General features: G+C 37.4%; 1 protein-coding gene across 1 annotated transcript in view; it reads right to left on the bottom strand.

Moving 5' to 3' along the window:
* The window catches only part of LOC131682066 (uncharacterized), a 311,928-nt gene that overhangs the window by 61,732 nt on the left and 222,763 nt on the right, over nucleotides 1–27,433 (bottom strand). The gene's annotated exons all lie outside the window — the stretch shown is intronic.

Genomic DNA, 27,433 nt, shown 5'->3' with positions numbered 1-27,433 from the left:
TTACTGCATCAGGTAATTTATATGTATATCATATACCGCGTAATTTCCGACACTCCCTCACTTGAAAAGATGGATGGCATCACACGGCATCACGCAATAAAAGGAGTCGTCGCACTGCATGCCAACCGCCTCCGCAAAGGAAAAGTGCAAAAGGAAAGTTATGAGATTTGGTTTTTTGTACCTTGTTATGTGATCGATGAACGATGATGCGAAGATTCATTCGAGGTACTTTTTTGTGTCCTGCCTGTTATAGGGTTTATTGGCACTATGCAAAACATTGGTGAGTTATGCTGTTAGTTTGTTAGTAGCGCAGGTTACTAGTGAATACCAAATAACTCGTCAACAATAGCAACGCAAAAAAACTTTTTTTGCCGTAGTATGTGGCCTTTTCTTTCATTTCATTTCCAATGAAACTATTATTGCATCATTACACAGCTTTTGACTGATGAATAATGCGTTTTTAGTTTGTCTGCAGATAATAATTATCGGATTTTAAGAGAAATTGAATTTTTTTGATATTTGGCCTTCAAAAACAATTAAAATACAAATTGAAAAACAAGCAACTTGAGAGTGTTGATTTCAATACGTTGTTCAAGCGTATATTATTGGAAGGTAAAATTGTGAACAAATGATGAATTAATTAAGTTAATGTTTAAATCATCAAAATCACAATTGAAAAAAAAAGATGAGAAAACACCCTTTATACCTAGATAACAAAAACTTATGAATCGTTCATGTACTCACCATAACATGTAAGTAAACTCTGATTGAAATCCTACCTGAAAAGATAATAAAAGTAATTCAGTAAGAAATGGATATAGTTGTCGGAATTAATCACAGATTTACAGTAATCCAAAAAAGCGTCGACGCGCCAATAGTCGCGTACACTGAAGATAAAATTCTTAAGATTTTCATATGTTACTATTTATGAATCTGTGTAGGGGAGAGAGGGTAACGGTAGAATAATGCATGAACAGAATCGGCTCATTCCTTCATATTTCATGAGTTTTAATTACACGTGTTGTGTTGGAAGACACAAATTGAATGTCTCTAATAGATTAGTATACTGTTTGCTTAGTATAAACATCAGGCATCTTACTCAAGTGTGCTAGGTAAAAAATATTTCAATTTGCTGATGACAATATAGCCAGGAAGACAGTTTTTGTTTTGTGTCATTTTAATGCAATAGTATTTCTATTGACACTCAATTTCATGTTTATGCAGGGAATGCGAAACACTGTTAATCCGGAAAATTCAACAATTGAACAATAAACAAGTAGAACATGAAAAAGTCAACAAGCCAAAAAGTGATAGAACAGCGATTATACTGAGATGCTCATATACTCATGAATTATATACACTCCTATACTACTAACCTCGCTGATATGCAGAAACGTCTGTCTACGGCGTAGGACTAATTGTTGTTATTTTATTTTTACTTCCCATCAGATGTCGATTGATGCTAAACCACATATTAGTCAATTAATCATAATAAACTTAATGTTGCAGCTAGCAGCAGCATTTTAGTCGTTTTCAATGGTTTTCAATTAATGTCTCTGTTCAAACGACGCGAAAGTCAGTGAACAGACACCAGTAGACTATCATGGAGAGCGACTAAAATGTTGTAACTGATTGAATCTATAAGTCAATAAGTTGGGATTATGGCTTCGATTTCATGTTTTCAGTGCGAGACAGTCTTTTCTTTTATTTTTGTTCGCTATGGAGAGATGATAAAAAATCACAGAGAAAAGAGAGGAAAAAGAATCAATCAATTGAAATCGACTCAAGAACACTTTTTCTATCTTTTCCACATTCGATTCGAATGCTTTCGGAATTGCGCTCTGAACCTCTCATTTTCGAAAGACGCTTACGTCTTCGTTATCTGTAGGACTTTGATGCGTTAGATGTAACAGCTTTAGTTGAAACTGTTTCTAAAATTGTGGGAAAATGAGCCTGCAATCAAACACCTGCTGGCGTCGGCGGTAAAACATGATGATGAGTTATGTTCCATCATGCGGTGGATTTGGGTGCAACGCCCAACTTCTACTTAGTAGAAGACAAGGATTCTTCACATTTCCTTTCAATCATGTCCATATCAGCCGACCTAGTCCTAGTTTTCCGTTCTAAGTTCACAACTGATTCGCTCTAGAATAATGGATGTTCAATAAAAAATGGGAATGATTTCAAGACCTATCTGCAATTAAAGTAAAGAGTGTAATTTTTTTTTCTCCAAGAGAATTGCTCTCTGGACTCCCTAGAAATGGGTGGCATGTTTCTTTTCGCTCGGGTGCTTCAGTCAGTTCAATCGAACATGGCGTGTAAAAAGCAAGCACTCCGCGAGCGTGTTGTACGTTTGTTTTAGCGCGTACGTTTGTTTTACGAAACGCATGGTCATCGTGGGAAAAAAGTTTACGGTAGACAACTTTCGAGACGAAAACGTGTCCATGAGTACAGTTTACTGGATCCTGGCATCTCTGAGCGTGGAGCAAAAGGCCGGTAGCGGCCGTCCGGCGAAGATAATGACGAAGAAAAATAAGATGGAAGCGTTGAAAAAGCTGATCGACAACAAGGTCGAAGCGAGTTTGCGTGATACCGGCCGAAAATATCTCTGCTCCCATACCTTGCTTCACCGAATCCTCAAGATGGAGGACGTCATCTGTCGGAAGAAGACTCGGTTTCCCGAGTACACGGACGAGCAGATAGCGATCGTGAAATCGCAGTGCCGGTGGATGACGAAGAACTACCGCGGGCGTCGTCCTTGCTGGACGACGAATGTTACTTTTCAAAGCCGTGGTTCAAGCCGAGCGGTCTGGCCATCAATCAACAAGTGTACCAGGAGGAGTGTCTTGAGAAACTTCTTCTGCCGTTCTTAAAGGAGCATCATGTGGATGGGAAGTACGTCTTCTGTCGGACAAGGCGTCTTCCGATTATACCAAGAAGACGCTGGAGTATCTTGAGCAGAAAAAGATACCGTACGTGCTGAAAGAAAGGAACCCGACCAACTTGCTCTTATTGAGGATATTTTCGGCTCCCTCAGCGCCCCAGTGTGCATGATTAGTTACGAAGCAGTTGACCACCAGGATCCAGAATTATATCCGGAAGATGAACGTCAATTCCGTCCAGTGCTCTTGTTATAGCATCTCGACTAAGTTGTGTCGTACGGCTGACCAGGGCCCCTTCTCCAATATTCATTGACGTTTTTTTGTGGAGAACACTGAATTTGTTGAAGATTTTTTTTTGTTTTTTAATTACATGACTGAAAAAATTCTCATTTTTTATTGAGCACTCGTTACCTATCCGCTTTTTAATTTTATTGCTTTCGTTTCTCTTACTCTTAAGTTTGCCGAAAATAGCCAACTTTTCTCTTTAGGTTTTTGTCGACAAAATAAAAAAAATAAAAAATAGACTTTTCGCAATGATTTTTTTTAAATTTTTGTTTTTTGAAAGATGAAGCAACATTTTTTCAGTGCATATTTTTTCGTACAGAAGTATTCGTTCCCTGTAACTCGTTCTCAGATTGTTTTGCGGTATAAAATACAGTAATTGAACAATTTTTTGAAATTAATGCACGTAGAAACGTCTAGCCCTATTGAAAAATTGTTCTTGTTTCAAAATTTTGCATTTTCATGGAGATTCACAAACCGAACACATCTGCAAAGTTTTGTTCGAATCGAGAATGGTCATGTATTGTGGTCGGCCGGTTTCTCATAGAATCCCTCAACTGCTACCAGCTTTAGGGCTCCTTTTATTACTTGAAAATATTCAATACATAGTGAACCATACAATTTTAGGCGTTTTTTGTTAGTTGATTTAGTTGTCCGAGTTAGTCTCGATTAAACTCGGACATTACTGCAATAGTTAGATTTGGAACGGGCTTCTAATCAGGTGATCTTTTTTTGCTAATTAAAGACTTATTCGAATACAGACAGTGTCTATATTCAGAATGATTATTTAAAGTATCTGTGTTTTCGCCAATCCAGTGTTAAATACCAATTACTTCATGCCAACTTAGAAATATTTCCCGAGATCAACGATTTTCAGGTTTTAATCGTTATTTTCTTCTATCATAAAATGATGTCCATTACCCCGCTGTCGGAAAAACAAATTGTTTTGCTCATATATCTTATATTTCTCATACTTGATTATTGCAGTATTTTTCAGAAGCATTAGAAATCTATTAGAAATTTTACCGTATTTTTACATTTTTATTCAATTTTGCAGTTTGTGAGAAACAAAAAGTGTCCGTCTTACCCACCGTGTCCGTATTAGCCGAATTTCCCCTAACTTATGTCGAGTAAAAAAATTGCCTTGCCTTCTGCTAAGTAGGAGTTGCATCCGGTGCATTGGACAAGTGCCGTGGATTTAAAGAGATGAAGTCGAAACGCAAACACCTGTACTAACTATAGCTAGGTTTTGTAACCGATCTGATAACCATTGTCACATTGAAGGCCTTTCAAAAATGCAATAATTTATACTGCACAATTCGTACTCAACTCTCGGCAATTTGTCGCATTCTCAAAATTAAGCTCAATCCATCGTATACAAGTTCATAGCGAGATTGTTCTGTACCCATTGTGATGCATTAGCGTAAGTTCCCACGATACCCGAATAAGCGTAAAGTAGCGCTACCAACACTGTCAAGTGACAAGAAACTGGTTGAGTGATGAGGGTTGTGCAAAAAAGACATAATAGACAATACTTCAATCATTCGTGTCAAAACTACGTTTTCATATGCAAAATTGAAAGTTCCTGGAAACAATCAAGTTGCGTTATAGTCAAAAGAGATAAACTGCAGTGTGCTGCACGGGTTGTCTTTGAACATAGGTAGGGAAATATGATTGCATAATCGGAGCTAGTGTATGCATTGTACCTATACATAAACTTAGGTGTAAAGACAATGGTCTGCACAAATAGTTATAATATTATAATTTTTATGTTCAATTAGTCAACGACACAATACATAGGAAGTCATAGGATGGAAAAAATATATAATATAATTTCTGTCAAGTTCGAAAAATTACTTTACCCTTATGTAAATGATTCTTAAATATATAGTTTATTGGAATATAGGTACTCTTTTTTCAGTGAAATAGTAAATGATTCTATGACCTAGTTTGCATCCCTGAGCCCTTATGTTCGATTATTATTATACTCGAGTTAACGACCCTTCTTGTAGATACAGCGCACAGTGGCGGGTCTTCAAATAAAAGTCGGACAAAACCTCAAATGTTACCTAATTTGGCTGAAAATCACAATTTAAGCTAATTTTGAGGTGCTGAGCTCATTTTCGATGTCAAAAGTCGTAAAATATTAAATGCACTTTTCCATACAGTGTCATTGAACCTTTCTTATAACTATGATCCCGTTTTCATGATTAATTTTCCGTTACTGTTCACCAATGTCAGCAATATCATAAAAAATGAAGAACACTTCTTTAAATCCTTCGTATAACGTGTTGGTTTACTGTAGATTGTCTAACTAGTTTACACAAAACACCATGCGCCTCCATATCAGCAACAAAGTTTTAAAATCTTCTTAAACCTTTTTGCGCACCTAGGCGCAGAACGAGACCATGATATTCGAAAAGTAGAGGTTATTTCCCATAGAATGTATACTATGTGACCGTTCCGAAATGATTCCGAGATTTGTACAGAATAAATTAGTGAAAAAAGTATTTTTGATCTGACCACCTCAAACATATTTAAATTAAAAAGTCATAGTTCCAAGCAAATTTACCAAATGTATTTTGTTCAATAACCAAGCTCTTTTATTCCTCTACACAATGAAACTAGTTGTGCTAAAATCGCACCAAAATCAAAAAAGCAACATGCATTTGAAGTGAATAGAGACATGGTGGTTTCGGAAATGAAAATCATTAAAAAGTCCGAACTTTGCTACGTTTAAACTCATGTTAAAAATCGTGTTCTTATCCAATGATCATAAAATTTTGAATATACATCATTCAATACATGAGAAATTTAGTAAAAATATAAAATATCAATATTTCAAAAAAAAATTTTTGAGGTTTTGGCCAGCCTCCAGCCACTGTGCAGCGTAGGTAGGAGGCCATCCAACTATATAGTTTGAAAGCATTTCTTCTTCCATCCAGATCAGCCGAGTAGACTGCTCCAAACAGCCGCTCATCCCCGACTTTTGAATGTTTAGCCAGGTTTTAGTTCATCCCATTGTCAATCACTAACTCTCCTTATCGTATTTGTGCCTTCTGCTACTCGTTCAATAACAACTCTATCGTTTATTTTAAATGTGTCAGTTTTCGGAAGCCTTAATCATCATATTCAGTTTAGAAAAACTCCATTTGAGGGTATTCCTATTCTCAGTGTTTACAGTGCTCTCGCTATATTCTAATACTGCTACCACAAGGATTAGTTTTTCAGGATTTGGATGGATCTTTTTTTATTTTGATTATAGAGGTTTTAACCTTAAGGTCATTCGTCTCTTTGGGTTAAAAAAATCTCTAACCCTATGTGCGGGGTTGGGACTTGAACCCAGGTGAGCTGCGCACAAGGCAATCGATTTATCAACTACGCTATGTCCGCCACTTGAATTGATCGGAAAATTAAATTTTTGGATATTATACAAAATTAAAAATTAATTAACACCCGCTGCTCCACACTGGCATTGCAAAAGTCAGTAAAACCACTAGAGTGGAAAAAACAGCTCTACAGTTCACATCACAGACATTTTTGCGAATTGTTGTGATTGTGCTTGCTTTTTATATGGTTTGTTACTAATTGTCATTATAAAACTGATTTTATGCTTGATGATTGCCGCCAATGTACGTCCTGGCGTCGTTTTCTAAAAATCGTTATTTAATTGTTATGATCGAAATTCTAAAGATTGAACTATAGAAGCAGTGAGATGTCCTAGAAGGTCTGTTGATAAAATTTCTAATTACTAATGAACCTAGAAAATATCTAATCTTTAATCAGAAGCTTGAGTTCAATATTTACTGCATATCACTCGCGCCAACGCCAACCCCGTTTTCTGATCCGTGACTATGCCGAAGGGTAGATGCATAAACTTTGCGGACATAGATTCCTACGACAAACAACTTCTCACTTTCAGTTCTCCGACGCTGTGGCACAATGATTTTCTGGGCACGTTGTGCATGTATGTTGCCCATAACCACCACGTATATCGTGTTAAGTATTTTATGCGAATGGCAGTGAAATCTGGCGCCACTGACCCCGATTAATTAAAGTCCGATTTCACGTTTTGCATTCGCTGTATCGGAGCGGAGTACTTCAGAGTTACCGGAGCGCACGAAAAGTGGTTCACTTCAAATGCGTGAGCTACCTTGGAGCGTTCGAGCGAGCTCAGTTACCTAGTCTTTCCAAAATATGTTAATTTTTTTTTCTTTCGCACGCTGTATGATTTTTAGTGTTAAAATCATTATGCTGAGGTTTCTTTTCCCGTTGATGTTCGAAAAGGTTAGTTAGTTTTGCTTCGTAACAAAAAGTGCTAATAACTTTTAACTTGTCGTTGATTCCAATGTGATACTGATGTGACCATTTGTCAAAATATACCGGTTCCAGCCAGACGGCAGTTACCGTTAGGCAAAGCTTATGACCGTGTTCTTGGTGTACGCTAATCCACACACCCGTTGTGTTCATGTTCCACACAAATCTAACAAAGGCGGTACTCCGGTGCGCCGTTCGGTAGCCAAACCAATCAAATCAACATTCCTGTAGCCGGGCAGCCTGCATTCACGCGTACAATGAGAGAAAAAATATCTTCGATTTATTGGACTTCACGCCACATCCGAAGCCTGTATGGCTTCATATAACAACCACAAATTATAGTTTTGCGTGGGCGTCAAGGTTACTGTTTCAATTACCGATGGCGAGACGGCACATTATTCCGCTGAGGTTCGATACGGTCGACTGTGGATGGAAAATGATATGCCTGTTTTATTATGGCAAATTTATTTTTTTCCACCCCCACGCTCTAGCTGGAAGGTAAGTTAAACAACATCTTACTCAGATGGTTAGTCCAATGAGGATCGCAAACCAACACCGTTAGCGGAATATTCAACACTAACCGCAGTAAGGGTTTCTCTATTGAATGTGAATCGTTTTTCCGATACGTTATTCACATAGTGGTACAAAATTTATATCAGCGTCGCTCGCCTTTCGAAAACTTCCGCCTAAGATTGTTTGCAAGACCCCAGTAGGTGAAAATATTTTAAGACCAACTAAGATCCGGTTGATTTATTGTCTTATTTACTTTTCAACGCTGCCGAATTTGTGTTTCATCGATTTGGGAGGTTGTTCCAACTTACAGTACCACAAGACTCGCAAATGTTAATAATCTTGTTCCACATGAACGGAAAATCTTTTGTATAGGATATGAAACTTCGCTTTCTAACGCTAAATTCATTTCTGAAGTAGTAGAATAATATGATTGAGGTGAATAAATACACCTTTAAATCATTCAGAAACGTACAAGGGAAACATGTAAGAATTTAAAAAATATATGCTACTTTGGAAAGAAAGTAACTTCTTGAGTAAAGGTTAAGCTATTTTGGCTATTTCAAATGTTTCCAGTAAGGTATCTATGGAATATAAATTCACAAAAGGGAAAATTTGATCAAAGCAATTTACGCATTAGGGCACAAAACCTAACTTAAATTGGGTTTGATTTTTTGTGTTGCGAATTCATCTCGTCAGTAACTAGCACCAACTGGATGTCTAATTCGACGATGTATTTAAACTGGTAGCCAAATTAGCACTAGTTTAGGCGTTCACTTGTGTCCTGTGAATTGTTTTGATTTTTTTGTGTTTAAAATGTTGCTAATTTGGGTATTAGTTTAGATACATCGTCTAACTTGCATGTCTATGTTTGCATCTTTTTGGAAATATCTCCAAATGTTTAACTTATACACACGAATTGTCTTTCCAAAGCGTCATATTTTTTTAAAATTTTCACGTGTTTCTCCTATACGTTCGACTATGTGATTTTACTATTGAAATACAGAAAAGGTTGGTATTTATTCGGGAAGATTCTTTGGAATCAGGATAGCGACTGGCTCAAATGGCACGTTGATGTTAATCGGAGATTTTTGCCCTGCCAAGTTTGCTTTTTCATTATTTTCCTGATGGGAAGGATTGGGGAAGTGGTAAGGTTAGAGGTAAGGAAAATAAGGTTCTCTTTTGAATCTCTCACTCATTGGAATCATTATTGAGAGGAATTGAAACTGGCCATCATTTTATTAACATGAGCATGAGCATGCTGACCATACAATTCGTAATTGCTACTCCGTGATTGTCCAGAACTAGCGAAATTGCACAGAGAATCAACGAATGGGGCCTGGGAGTAGCTATCCATTCTAAATGTGCACAGTTCGAGAGCTCTATACTTTGAAATGCCAATAACTGCGCCGGCCATGTTCTTACAGTCATCGGGGAAGGAAAGGAATGTTAGTGTGGCAAACGTTGTTACGGAGACCGTGTATACCTCTGCATCTCCACTAGGGTGACAGGAAAAAAATGACCCCTATCGGCCCACCTCTGCGTCGATTTCTAGTCCCACCAGGAGTACTTGCACCAAATTTGAAGCAAATCGGACAAGTCTAACTACCGGACCAACGGGCCTGAAATTTGTATGGGAATTTTCAACAATTTACATGGAGAAAACCCACCAGCACGCATTTTCGCCGCTAGGTGGCACTGTATGCATCGTATTATCACTGTAAGTGAAAATAAGAAGGATAATTGAATTGTCTACAACTTCGTCGAAGACTGCAAGTAAATCCGACTTTATTAAAAGAAGTTATTAAACTTTTAACGAAGTGATGTCTGAGTCAGTTGTGCATGGGGCCTAATAGTGCATGGTTGTGTATCAGTACTCGATTCACACGAACTAAACATTTTTGTGAAATAATCGTTAGGTTTAGCTCAATGGTATGTTCAGAAGAATTATAGTAAATAATACGAGTCATGCTTTGATTAGAAAATTTTAGTTCCACCTGTTACCGCATAGAGGGCGCCAACACTAACTTTTCAACGGAGAGAGATAGAAATTTGGTGTCTTCTACAAAGTTATAGACCAGGCATTTTTCAGTATTTCTACTGAACATCTTGATACTCTATCTCTTTTCTATGAAAAGTTAGTAGTGGCGCCCTCTATGCGGTCACAGGTGGAACTAAAATTTTCTAACCAAAACATAACTCGTATTATTTACTATAATTCTTGTAAACATACTATTCGGCTAAATCTAACCATTATTTCACAAAAATATATAGTTCGCGGGAGTCGAGTACTGATACACAACCATGCACTGCTAGGCCCCATGCAAAACTGACTCAGACATCACTTCGTTAAAAGTTTAATAACTTCTTTTAACATAGCCGGATTTACTAGCAGTCTGCGACAAAGTTGTAGATAATTAAAATATCTTTCTTATTTTCACTTACAGTGATAATACGTTGTATACAGTGCCACCTAGCGGCGAAAATACGAGCTAGTGAGTTTTCTCCATGTAAATTGTTGAAAAATCCAATATAAACTTCAGGCACGTTGGTCCGGTAGTTAGACTTGTCCGATTTGCTTCAAATTTGGTACAAGTACTCCTGGTGGGACTAGGAATCTACTCAGGGGTGGGCCGATTGAGTTTTCAAAAATTCATCATTTTTCTGGGCAGTCTAATCTCCACATTTGCCACGGGAAGTTGCTTTTATTAGTAGGGTGGGTAAAGAGTTAGACACAATCTGGATTTACTTTGATAAGTGATGCAATCTATGTCTTTCTCAAAACTGTTATCATGTGTTTATTGACCTGGGCAGCCGGCTGCCGAGAATTTATGGTAGATTTATTGTTTATTGGATTAATTCGGAAATGCTCGGTTTGTAAAAGATGCAACTTCAACTTCGGACAGCCGACTGTCGGGAGTGTTGCTTGTGTTTAATTGAATGAACCGTTGACGATTTTAATATTTCTTGCTTCTGTATTCCGGTGAAGAACAACATTCCAAGAGCAATATGATATATGAAAAAGCGATTACCTTTACTGCCTGGAGACATTTTTTGAAAAAGATATGCTTATACTTTGAAGGGTTCGTAATATAAGTATAATTAATCGTGTATAAATTTTGGTATTTATTATTATTAGAAATGAAATGACAATTATGTAATCGACCAAAAGCACACCAACGAATATGGCAATAAAACCATCCGCTCCTCGCGCAGGTATGACTACCGCAAACCGGCAAGTGATCCCTGATCCCTCCCGCGAACCCAAAACTCAACCCTCGCACACGACTCAACAGTCATCATTTCACTCAAACAAGACCACGCTTACCCCATACGCACGCAGCTTCGTAGTTGGTCCAACAAATACTAACAGATCAATCCACTCTGTACAAACAAATACCATCCCGATTGCCATCAACCGGCGAACACGTGTTCTCCTTCAACGCCCTCAAATCAACGAACTCCCATGACCACAAACTACAAAACATGTACAATTCTGAAAACGAAATTAAGACCACCACCTACCTGCAACAAAACAAGATCGAAAAAAACCGTTGCACAACCAAGGCGGTTCATCCTCAAAGACGAATCACCCTACAAAAAGGGTGAGAAAGGACGCGGACAAAAATAGATGATAACCTCCGCATACAATAAACAAACAAATAATGTCAATAATAAATACAATTAATGCAATGAAATACCCATCGACAGTGCGCGTGAACGTCTCCACAGGAACCGCGGGTCACCAATCTTGACTTTCCGTTAACGTGCCGCACCGATGATGGGAGACCGACTGACGTCTTGACGTCTAGGGCCAAGATGAAGAGAAAGGTGGGAACTTTTGACACTTCTGAGTGTGTTAGTTTTATACTTGCAGAATAAAGCATGCGGCCGGGGCCCTTGAAGTAAACATAAACATCCAAACGAGCATCATTATTCTTTGGCGCACGATGAAAAATGAAAAAAGGCCGAGTTTCATCTCGGACCTACCGTTTAGAACACTTAGGGACACTTTTTACCTCGAATAAAAAAAACGATTTAATTAACTATGATCGAACCGAAACAAAACTTATGGCAGAAAGGCCCACTACGTCACTTGTTTGTAGTTTTCTTCTTCACATCCTCTTGTTTTTTCGGCTTCATCCAAGAAAAATAACAACCTCACTCTGACACAGAAAAAAAGTGCACACCTGTATCCGTCTTGGTCTAAGATTAGGCAGTTTCAATGCGTGTTGGCATATATGTATAAGCAATGTGTACGATTCTCCATCTGATTTAACGTCATTTGGCAAAAAATCCATTCGATTTAACCTCAATCTCGCACTAACATAACTGCACTAGATTATTCAATGGTAGGATATACTTCCACACACACACACAAAAAAGTTACATGTCAAATGATATGAAGTTCAGTTATCGGATTCACAAAGATCACATGAATTATACTCAGCGCGCTGGATAGTAGCCATGTGACAATTGAGTTTGCAATGTCCCATTAGTGCTCTGACTAGAATACAATTGAGTTTGCAATGTCCCATTAGTGCTCTGACTAGAATACTGCAATTGTGCTTGGAAAATGCAGCAAATTCTTTGAAATTTTCGGATTCACATCCGGCAGAAATGTCTTGTTAATTGTTGGCATGTTCGGATGCAGTCCAAGCGCGAATCTTGTGCTTTATCCAACTTAACGAATGTGGTGGAACTGGTTCTGGAAGGTCGAAGCGCCCGCTCTATCCAATTCGTCCACCCATTCATTTCCAGTAATACCGGAATGACCGGGTACCCCTACAAGGTAGATCGTCGCTGTTGTGCTATCGTACGACAAACGCCATTTTGGGGTAAACAGAATTAGATATGCCACATTACTTGTCTGAAAAATATCTACAAAGTGGCGTTTTTAGAATTTTGAAATTCTACTTGGTTACTTAGATATAGCGAGAAACATGACGAGAAATTGTGAGTTTTTGCTTCCAAATCACTGTATTTAGGGACATGCTCAAGTTATATTGAAGTTTTAGATGTTTTTATGTGTAAAAATGTCTGAGAAACACAATGACATAAAAAAATTCGAAAGCAAAATACACGAGTTGTGAGAAAAACACAGTTTAAGGTTTAAACTGGAAATATAGCATATTTGGCAACACTGTAACCAAAAAATAAATCATTGTCTTCAAAGCGCATCTCACTGATTGTTTATAGAAAAATGAACCCAAATATATGAATAATTGAATCAATTGTCTTCTTTAGATTGTTTATACTATTTATAAATTTCAAAATATTCAATCTGAAGCTTTTAAAATCGTTTTTCTCAAAATGAGCTAAATGGCACTTGCAGGCATTGCATTTATCGCTCATATGAGTAAATGCGCCCGGATAGTTTGCTACTCCGACAATAAAAACTCACATTTTCACACGAAAAGTTATTGGCACTCACACAACTTCTCCGGATAAATACAAAGTGTTATTTCTCCGGATAAATAAAACAGCCGGAGAATGAGAGAATGAGTTTATCACGGTACCCTTTTTTCGCTCGCTGCTTTGCTGTCGTTATTCCAAAACACGAAACAAGTCTATCATACTTCTTTGCCGCTTTTCTTTGTAATTAAGTGTATTTTTTAAGTTTTTATTGATTTCCACGAAATTAAAATTTTATCACCTTCTCCGGTGAGAAGGAAAAAGTCAAATACATTTTATCCGGAAAATCATTCTCACGCTATTTGTGGAGACGGAGAATTTTGCGACTCATCTTATCTCGGAAAAGTTGGACATCGGATAAGCTTCTTCTCGCGTGAGTGAGAGAGAATTACAATGCCTGGGCGCTTGTCATAAGATAGAATAACAGCGACGAGATAGCATTTGAAATGCTAAGTTCTTCGACTTGAATTCGACATGCGATTACTAATTTAAATCTCGAATCTATCGAACTAAGTGACTGTCAGAGCAAAAATAGATTCTTTTACCGCAAATTCCTGGTTGAAGTGCCGATTGTACGCCTTGCAGAATCGCGAAGATTTCTGGTTGGAATATCTACAGTATCTACCAAGCGAATGAGATTGGTTTAATCTCATTTCACGACAATAGATTCCAACACCGTCTCAGCTCTCCAACAAAGAACCCTCAGTATAAAAAGGTACATATTCTTCAAGTTGTCGCTCTATCTAGCCAGACATCCATTCCTCGCGAGGAGGAATTGAAAGTTCTATAAGGAAAACTACGTGTGAGTGTATGGTCACTGGGAGCAATTGTATCCTCATCCCATATAACCATTTGGGGCCACAGTCATGTGTGGCTAGTTGCACGATCTATTGGGTTACTGTTCCAGAGCCCAATAACCTTTAGACGGTGTGCACAAGAAAGTGCTTCTTGTTTCAGAAACATATATAGTGGTTTTATGTTCAAGAGTGCCTCCAGAGTATGTTGCATCATATAAAAAAGTGTGTTAATGCGAATACTGGTGATCATTATAAGAAAATTCACGGTGAAACCATATCTCGGAAAACCAAGTTCATTAAGTTTCTTCAAGAAACCAACGGCGACAAGGTTCCATAGAAGTGATGACAGCACACCACCTTGAGAACATACGCAGACGCTTAGTTTCCTTATCTTTATTTGTCTTAACGATGAGCACAGATGTCGGCTGCTAAGCATTGCGTGTATCCAGTTCGAAGGTACTTCATGATCACGTGGTGTTTCTAAAATGGATTCGAAAGACACATTGCCAAAACAACCTTCAGTATCGAGAAAAACTCCTCAGCTTGATTGCTTTTGTAAAAAAGCTTTTTCGGTGAAGTTGGCGAGTTAATGTAAAGAAGGTTATTCAACTGCAAGTTAAATGATGTACGTTTTCCATGGTCCAGTTTCCATTTGCTTCCACACGTTTAGTTAACCTGACATAGTTTTTTTTTATAATTAGTAACATTATAAGTCATCTGTTGGAGCCATAGATTACAACACAAACACAGGCCTTAGGCTTCAAACGTCTCTTAACGATTTACTCGTACGAAAAGGTTTAGTGGCATGCCCGTCGGTGACAAACTTCTTCCGCGATTTTATTGGCTCGTAAAATACGGTAACATCTTGTAACGGTTCAACCAGAAGCCGAGCACGGGCAGTCAATTATTCAAATTGGTCCCGCTCTTTAGGCTAATATGCGCTGATCAAACTGCAACCCACACACACCTGATGGGCCGTGGCGGCATCGCTGATAGTTTTAAATAATAATAACTATCCATTCAGGCCTAAGGCTGCAGGTTCATAACACAAACAATATTTTCAGTCTGGTTGAACGCTGGGTAGGTTGATCCGAATTTTCCGATCTAAGTAGAATACCTCAATATTAATAAATATTTAATGTACCAGATTCAAATTTGTGTTCGTAGATTTGCGATTGAATAAACCAGTGAATCAATAATGTGTACTGTGATAGGTTTCCTATCATTCTTCGTTAACATTAATTTATCGATTAAGACTTCCTGGGATGGCATACATTCATTCCGTTTCGGTTCCGATGGCCAGTTTCTCTGCATGCGAGGTCCATGTGAACGGTAACCGGTTTCGCTTCAATCCTCTCATACTGTCTTATCTCACTATAATGCAGATCAGTGACATATAAATGTTTAATCGTCTAATAAATCCAATTTCGATCAATAAGTGTTACACGGATCGATTCTCGTCGCACCGATCAGGTCGTCACGATCGAATTTCTGGAGAAAAGGGAACAACGGTATAAATACATACATATGTGCGACGGCACGAGTTTCGTGGAGCTGTTAGCTTGCTGTCCACGGGCAGCAATGCGGTTTATGCTATGCTATGTCATGCGGAAGGTCAAGCACGCCACTTCGCGGCGTAAAAATTTTCAGTGTTATGAACCAAATACCTTTCAGATGCAGCGGACCTACATTCCATTCGGTCCGAGAGGGCACTGTCTCGAGAAGGGTCTGATATAAAATTGAAAATTTATCTTAAAGTTAAGACGTTGCAGATAATAAATATTTAAAAAATTATCACATTGGTCGTTTTAACCCTAAACATGACCAAAACGATAAAGTGTATAAAACGAGAATAAAAAAACTGTCTATTGAAATGCTTTTTCTGCTATCAAGTAGTCAATTTGATGTTTCGTCAAGGAAATGAGAACAAAAGCTTTCTGTGAAATGCAATGTATGGATGCACAAAAAAATTTAAAAAAAATTGAAATAATAGTTGAATATCCAACACTGAAAAAAAAAATAAGATGTCAATTTGATGCCGACATAAAAATAATATTGCGGAAGCTATGCAGTGGTTCCATATTCAATGACATAAATTGAATGGTAGAAAAGCCTGCTAAATCAGGGTGATAATCCACTCAATTTCGCCAAAGTATTCTCTGGGTTTTTGTTCCAATTCATCGACATGCAAAGCAATGTTGACGCGTGGAGGCCGAATGACGTAGGAAATATCTTCATATGCTGCACAAGGAAGAAAGAGGTGAAATAATAACCAACATCGTGACGAATTGTTGGAGCGCTGAGTTGTAGTTGGAGTACGCCGCCGCGCCGGCTATTTGACGATGACATGAATATTCATCCCGTATGCTGGCTTGGCATTCACCATGTTGCGCATAAATAAACTCGACGTTATGGGCACGCTCAGCATGAAATTTTTGCGTTCGATGTGCCGACCAGGCGATGATAATTGGATGTTCTATACCTGTACATTGTTCGGCTGTCGCACACCGACTGTGAGCGGTATGAAACCGGGACCGATCTGAATGCCTTGTACCTGCGTATGTGAGGCCGATTTGTCACCTTCAATTTGTCATGTTGGCTGACATGTCTTGTCACGATGCGATGGAAAATGGACATGAATTTAAAATTCTCGGTTTGTTGGTCAAAGTTAAACTGTGTCGACGGTGGCGAAAAAGGAAACTTGCGATTGCTATTGCGATTATGGGCATACTGACAGGTCCTGCGATAAACTAACGCATACCGGACGAAGGTCCATCTGTCAGTGGCTATTCAAGCGTAACAAGATAAGCTGGTTGGTAGGTTAATCTATTTTTAGCTTACTGCACGGTAGGCGTGGGGGAGGGGTTGAAAAACTTCAGACCTAGTGAAGGTTTATGAGCTATCGAATTGAAACATGTTAATCGATTTACAAAAAGCTCATGGAAATGGGCATAGGTGGTAATTAGATTACCTTATACGCAACTTATTAGCGTTATTCCCCGTACATAGGGATAGAAATTTATTAATCCAAAAAAGTAGGCGAAACGTACCAAACAGTTGAAATCTCTACAATCGAAACAAAAAAATATCTGTACCAATGATAAAAATTATTCCAATCCTGCACTAATTCAAATCGTCTTTTTTATAGTTTTCTTGTGCAATGGAAGTGATAGTAAAATCATTCAACTTTGTTTTTAAATATGGAACGAACCGTTTATTGCGAAATATAGTAATTAATAGTAACTAAACTACATAGAGTATACAAGCTGATTCAACTTAGACGTAGAAAGCGGATTGTCGGCTATAGAAATGAATTATCTCAACCGATTTGGAAATCATTCCCCCTGATAGCTTGACCAATTGCGCCCATTTAGTTTACACAAGGACGTAACCAGCCACAGACCCGAAGGGCCCGAGCCCCCCCCCCCCCCCCCGAAACCAAGCCCGATTTTTTTTTGTTTGGATGCCGTGGTAAAGTTATTTTTAAAATATTAAAGTGTAGTTTCACGATTTGTATGAGCATGTTTATTCACAATGGTTTAGTAGAAATACTAATCCCCTAGCAATTTTTGGTTTTGTTCAGTTCAGTTCGTTTGGATAATTCGACGATAAAAAAATGTTCGAAGTCCCACAAAAGGTTTTTTTTAAGTTGTCCTCAAGAAATTTTTAACTTGATGGTGTGTTGATGCAGGTCGTTTTGATGATTAAAAGATCAAAGGGATCATCCATAAATGACGTAGCATTATACGGGGGAGAGGCAGTTTTGTATTATGTGATGATGTGTGACGACAGGGGGGTAGGGGGTCATGTCATGCTACGTAGCTTTTTTAAAAGCAATGCGGTTTATGCTATGCTATGTCATGCGAAAGGTCATGCACGCCACTCGTGTAGGTGTGGTCTTGTATCTTTGGTCGGTTTTAAAAATTTACGGTGACAAGGGTGGGGGGGGCAAGGTTACCGTCAAGCTACGTAATTACCAGGGGGTATTTAGAGGTTTGTGACGAAATGCTACGATGAGGGAGGGGGTGTTAAAAATCACTCAAAAAATGCTACGTCATTTATGGATGGTCCCAAAATCGAATGCAGCAAATTCGCGCTATGACACCAAAAAGAAAACTATTTCTGCTATCAGTGTGATCAACTTGTCAACTCTCTGTGATGTAGAAATTTCGCAAAGAACAATTATAGCAAAAATGAAATCAATATTTGATGACATATTTGAAAAAAAAAACTTGAGCTGAGATCAAAATAAGATTTTATTTTGTTGCTGAAATTCTTTTCATCCCAAGGTGATGATAAGGATCCTCGCAGTTTTGTCTTATTTATTAACCCTTTAAATTTAAATGGTTTTATTAACTTTTCCTTATTTTTGTTCTAACTACATTCAATTGGCTAGAGATTAGTAAGTGGGGAAAGTTATCAAAAGTTTTTAGCCATAGTATTCAAATGCGAGCAACGATTTGAAATATCTAGATCGGAAAACTGTAAGTGGTAGGCTTCAAATCATACAGTATAATCTTTTGTCTTCTACTGGTGGAAGTTGCGCTTAGGCAGTCTCAGCGAATTATTGCTATACAGTGATGTTTCGATTATAACACGCTTATGTTTTCACATATGTATGCATGGATCTGTGTAAATACATATGTACATGTACGTATTTATGTATGCATATGTAAATCAGTATGTATATATTTAAATGAATATATACACATGTACTTATATATAGTTTTATGTACATACACATACATCCTTCTATATACACTCAAGTTTTTTTTACGCGGTTTTTTTTTTGCGCGGTATTTTTTTACGCGGTTTTTTTTACGCGGATTTTGAAATTTACGCGGTTTTCATTTACGCGGATTTTGAAATTTACGCGGTTTTCATTTACGCGGATTTTGAAATTTACGCGGTTTTCATTTACGCGGTTTTTGAAATTTACGCGGTTTTCATTTACGCGGATTTTGGAATTTACGCGGTATCCATCAATGAGGTTCCCTTTATCGCGGATTCTTAAATTTAAGTGGTCTTCATTTACGCGGATTTTGAAATTTACGCGGTTTTCATTTACGCGGATTTTGAAATTTACGCGGTTTTCATTTACGCGGATTTCGAAATTTACGCGGTTTTCATTTACGCGAATTTTGAAATTTACGCGGTTTTCATTTACGCGGTTTTCATTTACGCGGCTCGTATCCCCCGCGTAAAAAAAAACCTGAGTGTATAACTAGGCGTGATATAAACGAAACATTACTGTATGCCTCTTTGCAAAGGGAGACCATACTAACAGACAATCAATTTTATAATTTTTACAGGCTTTAATCACAGAGAACAGACATCCATGATCGAACAAATACATTAATAATCACACCAGCTTATCCCAACCACCCGTTAAACCCTTTCCAGAACCGGTTCGGAATCCTGAATGGATTCAGTATGGATTCCAGCCCAAAGGAAACAACCGATGACGACTCAATCGGTTGAGCTATTGGAGCTGGAATCCACTCAGAATTCCGAACCGGTTCCCGACTAATTTGAATGGGTAGAGGTATAATTATGTCGGCCATTTTGAAACGTCTATGTGAGTCGCTGTCAATTCAGTCGAACTTAGCCACTAAACGAAATCACGACAGTAGTGCACCTGGTAATGATATCCCTGCATTTCAAAGTGTCTTCGATTTTTACACAACTTTAAAGCTTAAGTTGGACGTCTGTTGCTTTAATAGTTTAACTTTTTATTTTTTGTTTAAATTTGATGATTCAATAATTTTTTTGTTCTATTAATAATATTTTCTTTGAAAATTTGAGTGGTTTTTTTAAGTTGTTATGCTTTAATAATTTTATTTCGTTTGATCAAATTTATCAAATGTTGAACTTTACTAGTTTTATTCATTCAATTTGTTTTGTCAATTCATGCATTTCATTTTATTTTTATTAATTTTATTCATTCTATTCGTTTTTCTTAAACTATTCATTATATATGCGCTGTTAAATTTTATTAATTGATATTAAGGGGCCTTTCAAATGCCTATATATTTTATGCAATCGGAAAACGAAACATGAAACAAAAGTAATAACATATTTTTCATGAGCTTTTTGCCTCCTTAGAAATAAATAAATAAAAATCGCAGAAATAACTATTTTATCCTTATTTCAAAGAAATTCTTGCTATTTTGTGTTCATGCTGCTTTATTATTGCTCATTGCTGGTTTATTGAACGAAACTGGGCTTGATTTGGTGTATTCAGCTCGTTTAGGGTGATTTGTACTTGATTGCCGTTGATCCATTATCGCAGTCCTTTCCATTATCGTTGATCCATTACACTAGTTTACAAAAAAAAAATGAAGCTTCAAGAAAATATATTTTTAGACTAATTTTGGGTCGCTGAACACGAAAACAATATTCATTTTTTTGTTCAAAGAAGCGATTTTGCGATTTTCTGAAAAAACTCGTTTTTGAGCACTTTTTGTAGTTTTTAGTCAATATTTCGTGTCAAAATCATTCAAGTAATATAGTCAATATGAAGGTTGAAAGGTGTCGAGATGCTCTTTCCAAAAACATATAATATATGTCGTTCATATGTAAAATTTTTAGTGCTGCAAGCGACTAAAGTTTTAAAAAAGTGCATTTTTGACCATTATTAAAAGTTATTCATTTTTAAATGATTTTTTGACCAAAAAACAAATTTTTTTCGAGCCTTTTAGAATCTAAGATGACAAATAATATGTTTACGTTAATTTTAAGCCTAATATCACTAACATCGGATGTAAAATGTTGATGCTATGGCACATTGAGCGAAATGGAAATTTTATGATTTTAGCGGACCCCGCCCTGGTGCGGCGGTTTAGAGGGTGTAGCACTGGTCTCATAAACCAGTCAAATATTCGAGTCCCTATCGGGAAGGAGTCTCACTGGGATCGTTGCACTAGCCGCGTAATATTCTGTGAACTGAGAATCTGCTGTAAAACCTGTTGAAGCACTAAAATTCCTTTAATTCGTAAAATATGTACTCACCACAGACAAAACAAAACTTTTCCAGCGATATTTCCACATTTTAAAAAGAGCACTTAGTTGTACAATGAAATATCCAAAACCATTCAAATGCCGCAGGATAGATGGATAGGTCGAGAAGACAGTACCCAACACAAACAATTACTATCAAGTATAGAAGATTATTTCCGCCGAAAGTATGATTGTGCGAAAAATAAAAAGTTACAATTTTCACTCAGTGCTTCATACCATCTACATTTTTCATTCCACTTTTGTGACCTTTGGATTAAAATTTATGCAAGAAGATTATTTATCTCATTAGATTTTAAAAGAATTTTCTTCTGTCCTTGATTTATTATAAAAAATTACTAGAAATATGCATTTTTTTTAAAAAAGGTCGAACATTAGACTTTTTTTTACTTTAGTCGATTGTAATCATAATGTACATTTCTCGGCAAACATACGATTACGGCTTAAAAGCCAACTGTCCAAATTCTCTTTGAAATGAAATTCCGGACAAACCGTTACTGGCTATACGCAGCTCATAGCAGTTAATGCAAGAGAAAACTTTTTTTTCTTTTGTTTACTATAAACATCTGTGATTGGCGGGTAACAGTTTGTCTGAAATTTCCTTTCAAAGAGAATTTTGACAGTTGGCTTTTAAGCCGTAATCATATGTTTGTCGAGATATGATCTACGCATATTATACATTTTCGGAAATGGCACATCAATACCTTTCGAACTGTTTTGATCGGACCCTATTTGTACAAGATATAGACAAATAACTAAAATAGTGCCCAAAAACACCTTTTTCAAAGAAATCTTGAAAATGCTTCTTTGAAAAAATGGACTTTTTTCATATTCAGCGATTCAAAATTAACTGAGGAAACACCTTTCTTCTTAGCTTATCGCGATTACCTTAAAATTGTTAAAATCTGTCGCCTTAGATTCTGAAAACATAAAAAAAAAGTTCTGTAATAAAAAAATAGAGTAAAAACAAAAAAGCAGAAGAAAAAGAAAAACTTTTTTTTAAACTCGAACTTCTTTGAAAGAGAAATAGAGTATTATTTTCGTATTCAGCGACCAATTAATCTAGAAAACACTTTTTCTCGTAATTTCATTTTACTTGTAAACTAGTGTAATCTTATTTAAGACCAAAAGAGCTATGTGAAAAATAGAGCAATTTTCACTCGGTGCCTAATAACATCACCACTTTTTGTCGGATTTTCATGATCTTAAGCTTAAAATTCACGTGAGAAATCTGCCTGTCACACAAGATTTTAAATGATTTTTTTGCTGATTTATTTTTTTTATGAAAAATCAACTAAACATTTGTAATTTTACCAAACACTACTTTTTTGACTTTTGTTGCTCTTAACCCTAAATTGTTGATATTTTATCCTAACATGTTATACATTTTGGAATGGGCACATCAATACCTTTCAAATGGTGAGTGTGTTAATCGGAAGATTTGTTCCTGAGATATTGACCAAACACTGCAACAAGTACTCAAAAACACCTTTTTCAAAAAATCACAAAAACGGTTCTTTGTAAAAGAAAATGGATATGATTTCCGTGCTCAGCGACCCAAAAGTGACTTAGAAAACACCTTTTTTTTTCTTAACTTCGTGCAATTAACCCAAATTTTGTAAACTAGTGTTATCGCACGTCTTTTCTAAAATGCAACTGGCTAGATCTGGCCAAAATGTAACTACACCACTATGAGACTCAATAAAAGGTAAAATCTGTTTATCATGACACTCCATTTTGAACGCTTTAGAATTTGTAGCCTTATCAGTCACGAAAATGTTGGTTTTCTTGCAACAAAAACAGATTCCTTGCCAAGCTATAATTCTTTTTCGTGAAAACAAACTTGAACCTGCTAAGAAGCTTGTCATGAGAAAGATTTGTTTTAAATCGGCTTTCGCATCGTCGAGAAAAACACATCCACTGAGTTTCATCGGCACCTGGCCGTACAGCATACGGGCTCGGATTTTATTTTCTCGGTAACATTTGTAGAATTTTCGTCAACAGTTCAGTGGGTAGTATTCATTTTTTAGGCCAAATCACTATCTGAGAAGTGTGATCAGCCGGAAAATCATTTTTTGGATGACCTTGATGTTTTGGAAATACAGTTGAAGATAAACAGTTTCACTTTGATGCTTCAATAGCACTTTGCGAAATCCAGTAGTTTCTTCTTTCGCTAACTCGAGAATGAACGAAACAATTTCATTGCTCGCAAACAAGGGAAAAACGCAACCACCATTTTCAAGAAAAGCTTTCTTAGCCTATGAAGCATTCTGCTAGCACAGAAAATGAAGCAAAGCAACCTGGCGTAGCGAACGCACACGAGCAGAATCTGCAACAACAAAATGTAGAAGAATCGGTTGCTTTTTTGTTCTATTCCTTCTCATGGCTCATCTCGAATGGCTCGCGGTTTGTGTTGGGGTTTTTACCAACAATTACATTTTGATATCATTTTCTCACAATACAATAAATAGTTAAATTAAAAAATAAAGTAAAATTAAATAAAATCTTCTCCAATTCCGGCATCTTTTCGACTTTCCAATTTTGTGTAATAACTATGTTACTCGCTACAATTTCCGTTGCCCACCGCCAGATGCCGGATTCTGCAACCAGACGGCCATTGGTGGTGGCGATAATTGATTAATCCATGTGAAGTTGTATTAGTGCGAGTTTGAGGTTAAATCGGGTGGAATTTTTGCCAAATGAGGTTAAATCAGATGGCGAATTGAAAGCATAGCGTTATGTTGTCTATACACATTGTAACTGTGTTAGTGTCCTAGACGTCAAATAGGTCAATAATTGGCGAACCAAAGGGTCAACGGTCGAGGATATAAAGTCGATAACCGCCATTGTGTTCACAGGACTCCGTGGTTTATAATTTTGTAGCCGTGGTTTTATTTTAAAGGCCCTGTGAACGAAAAACGCCCTACCGTGTGCGCCCGCCAATTACTTACGCCATAAACCGGGCATAGCCAACGCATCGAACCCTCGTCGAAGCTCAAGTCTCAAGTCGACAGAGTCGAGGGCCGCGTAGAGAACCGATAGAGTGTAACTGCAGAATCGACGGATGGAAGCAGTGGAATGCGGTGATGGAGTAGCAGCGACCACGACTGAAGTGGAAAAGGGGCCCCAAAGAAACCCGAAGAATAGAGAAGTGCTATGGTAGGAGATAGACAGTAAGAAAGTGAGAGAAAAGGAATAAAAGTGACGACAAGAAGGAAAAATAAAGTTGTGTTTGCTTGAGGATAAAGATGAGGTCTATGCTATATTTCACCCTAAGGAGGAAAATTTGGCAAAAACCAAAATTTCTCACTAGAGTGAAAATTTGTTGGTAAAAACCAGTATTTGTACAGGAGGGCACAAATCCTTATTTCATACTATGTTGCGTTTCGGCTTCGCCTCATCAGAAACCGACACTAACACATTGTCGGAATAGATTAGCGCCGGCTTGACGCAAATCCCTTAAAACTAAAACACACTATGTGTTTCAATCAAACGTGATGTCCCGTTCGAGCAGAAGTTCTGTTTATGCCGATGAGACACAAGTGAAGCCGAAACTTGTCTTGGCTTAGCAGGCCTATGCGAAGCGCAACATAGGATGAAATAAGGATTTGTGCCTTCCTGTACAAATACTGGTTTTTACCAACAAATTTTCACTCTAGTGAGAAATTTTGGTTTTTACCAAATTTTCCTCCTTAGGGTGAAATATAGCATAGTGCTTTCGCATAGGCCTGCTAAGCCAAGACAAGTTTCGGCTTCACTTGTGTCTCATCGGCATAAACAGAACTTCTGCTCGAACGGGACATCACGTTTGATCAGTCGTTTGATTGAAACACATAGTGTGTTTTAGTTTTAAGGGATTAGCGTCAAGCCGGGGCTAATCTATTCCGACAATGTGTTAGTGTCGGTTTCTGATGAGGCGAAGCCGAAACGCAACATAGTATGAAATAAGGATTTGTGCCCTCCTGTACAAATACTGCTTTTTACCAACAAATTTTCACTCTAGTGAGAAATTTTGGTTTTTACCAAATTTTCCTCCTTAGGGTGAAATATAGCATAGTGCTTTCGCATAGGCCTGCTAAGCCAAGACAAGTTTCGGCTTCACTTGTGTCTCATCGGCATAAACAGAACTTCTGCTCGAACGGGACATCACGTTTGATCAGTCGTTTGATTGAAACACATAGTGTGTTTTAGTTTTAAGGGATTTGCGTCAAGCCGGCGCTAATCTATTCCGACAATGTGTTAGTGTCGGTTTCTGATGAGGCGAAGCCGAAACGCAACATAGTATGAAATAAGGATTTGTGCCCTCCTGTACAAATACTGGTTTTTACCAACAAATTTTCACTCTAGTGAGAAATTTTGGTTTTTACCAAATTTTCCTCCTTAGGGTGAAATATAGCATAGTGCTTTCGGATAGGCCTGCTAAGCCAAGACAAGTTTCGGCTTCACTTGTGTCTCATCGGCATAAACAGAACTTCTGCTCGAACGGGACATCACGTTTGATCAGTCGTTTGATTGAAACACATAGTGTGTTTTAGTTTTAATGGATTTGCGTCAAGCCGGCGCTAATCTATTCCGACAATGTGTTAGTGTCGGTTTCTGATGAGGCGAAGCCGAAACGCAACATAGTATGAAATAAGGATTTTTGCCCTCCTGTACAAAAACTGGTTTTTACCAACAAATTTTCACTCTAGTGAGAAATTTTGGTTTTTACCAAATTTTCCTCCTTAGGGTGAAATATAGCATAGTGCTTTCGCATAGGCCTGCTAAGCCAAGACAAGTTTCGGCTTCACTTGTGTCTCATCGGCATAAACAGAACTTCTGCTCGAACGGGACATCACGTTTGATCAGTCGTTTGATTGAAACACATAGTGTGTTTTAGTTTTAAGGGATTTGCGTCAAGCCGGCGCTAATCTATTCCGACAATGTGTTAGTGTCGGTTTCTGATGAGGCGAAGCCGAAACGCAACATAGTATGAAAGATGAGGTGTTTTCTTAAGGGGTTATATACCATATATGTGGCGCAAAGTTAGCTAAGTTCGTGATTTTTTTAAAAGTGTTTTATGCAAATTTTATTTGAAAATGTGAAAGACAGTTCGTTGATATCACTATCGAAGATAGAAAAAACAAGTTGAATTAAAAAAAATTCAAGGTTGTCGGAGTTATGGCCCATCCCCCAAACCGAGTTTTTTGGCAGAGGTTTGCGGTGAACGCTCTTCAAGCCGAATCGCTCAACTGCAATCCAAAAACTAAAAAGATTATTGAAGCAAAATGTATTGTGGTGTACTTGAACGGAGCGACTTCCAATAAAAAAAATTATGCAAAAAAAAACATGTTGACCAAAAAATTCAGTTTTGTTGTGTTCAAAATTAGAAACAACAATTAATTGTAAGAATCGATTTTTTTATGGAAAAGGAATCGTTCAAGTGCACAAGAATGTAAGCACAAGTAATTAAAAAAATATGAAAATCGGATATATAGTTTTTGAGATATCACGTTCACCACAACGGTACTTTTCATAAAACTTCATTCCGAGATAATTTCGTTTAAGGTTTTGTGTTAACTTCACTCGTGGAAGAACCAGCGCGCTGCAAACGGCTGTAATTTAAAATCTACGATCTAGATGAAATTTCGCACAGATATTTTTCAAAATATGTACTTTTAGAATATTCAATAAACTTTTTTTCGATTTTTTGAGTTCCAACTTTGTATATAACCTCTTAATTGCGATTAGCCACGAGCGTATGCCGATCCTGAGGTGTTGAGAAAGGAAGCCTCATTTTTTTGCTGAGTAGTAGCGATACGCAAGTTACACTTTTTAGCTGTAGCATCATTTTGATTCTTTTTTTAGAAATATTTCTTCGTCAATTTGAATTAAGTATATTGCTAGGCATTTTCTCGCTATTCGTCGTTATGATATTCCTAAAACGTATTGTTAGGCACGTAATGAGTCTCATGGTAGCCAGACGCCCGGAGACTTCCAAAATTTTGAATCACGCAAAAATTCCAGCACAAAACTGTCAGTCTGTCTCCTCCAATGACACTTGTCTAATACGTAGTACTAGTAGTAACAAGTGTCGGGCTAACACTCATTTTCTTTCTTACTGCGATCTACGTACGAGTCTGGCCAGTGCTGGTATTGATCAAAACACAACTTTGGATTACCAGGAGTTGCACATTGAATGATGATTTGTTAGTTTCAGGCATGATTATCTAT

Source organism: Topomyia yanbarensis, chromosome 2 (assembly GCF_030247195.1).
Source record: "Topomyia yanbarensis strain Yona2022 chromosome 2, ASM3024719v1, whole genome shotgun sequence".
Classification (NCBI taxonomy): Eukaryota; Metazoa; Arthropoda; class Insecta; order Diptera; family Culicidae; genus Topomyia; species Topomyia yanbarensis.
The sequence above is the reverse complement of the archived record's forward strand: the minus strand, read 5'-3'. Positions and strand labels throughout refer to the sequence as shown.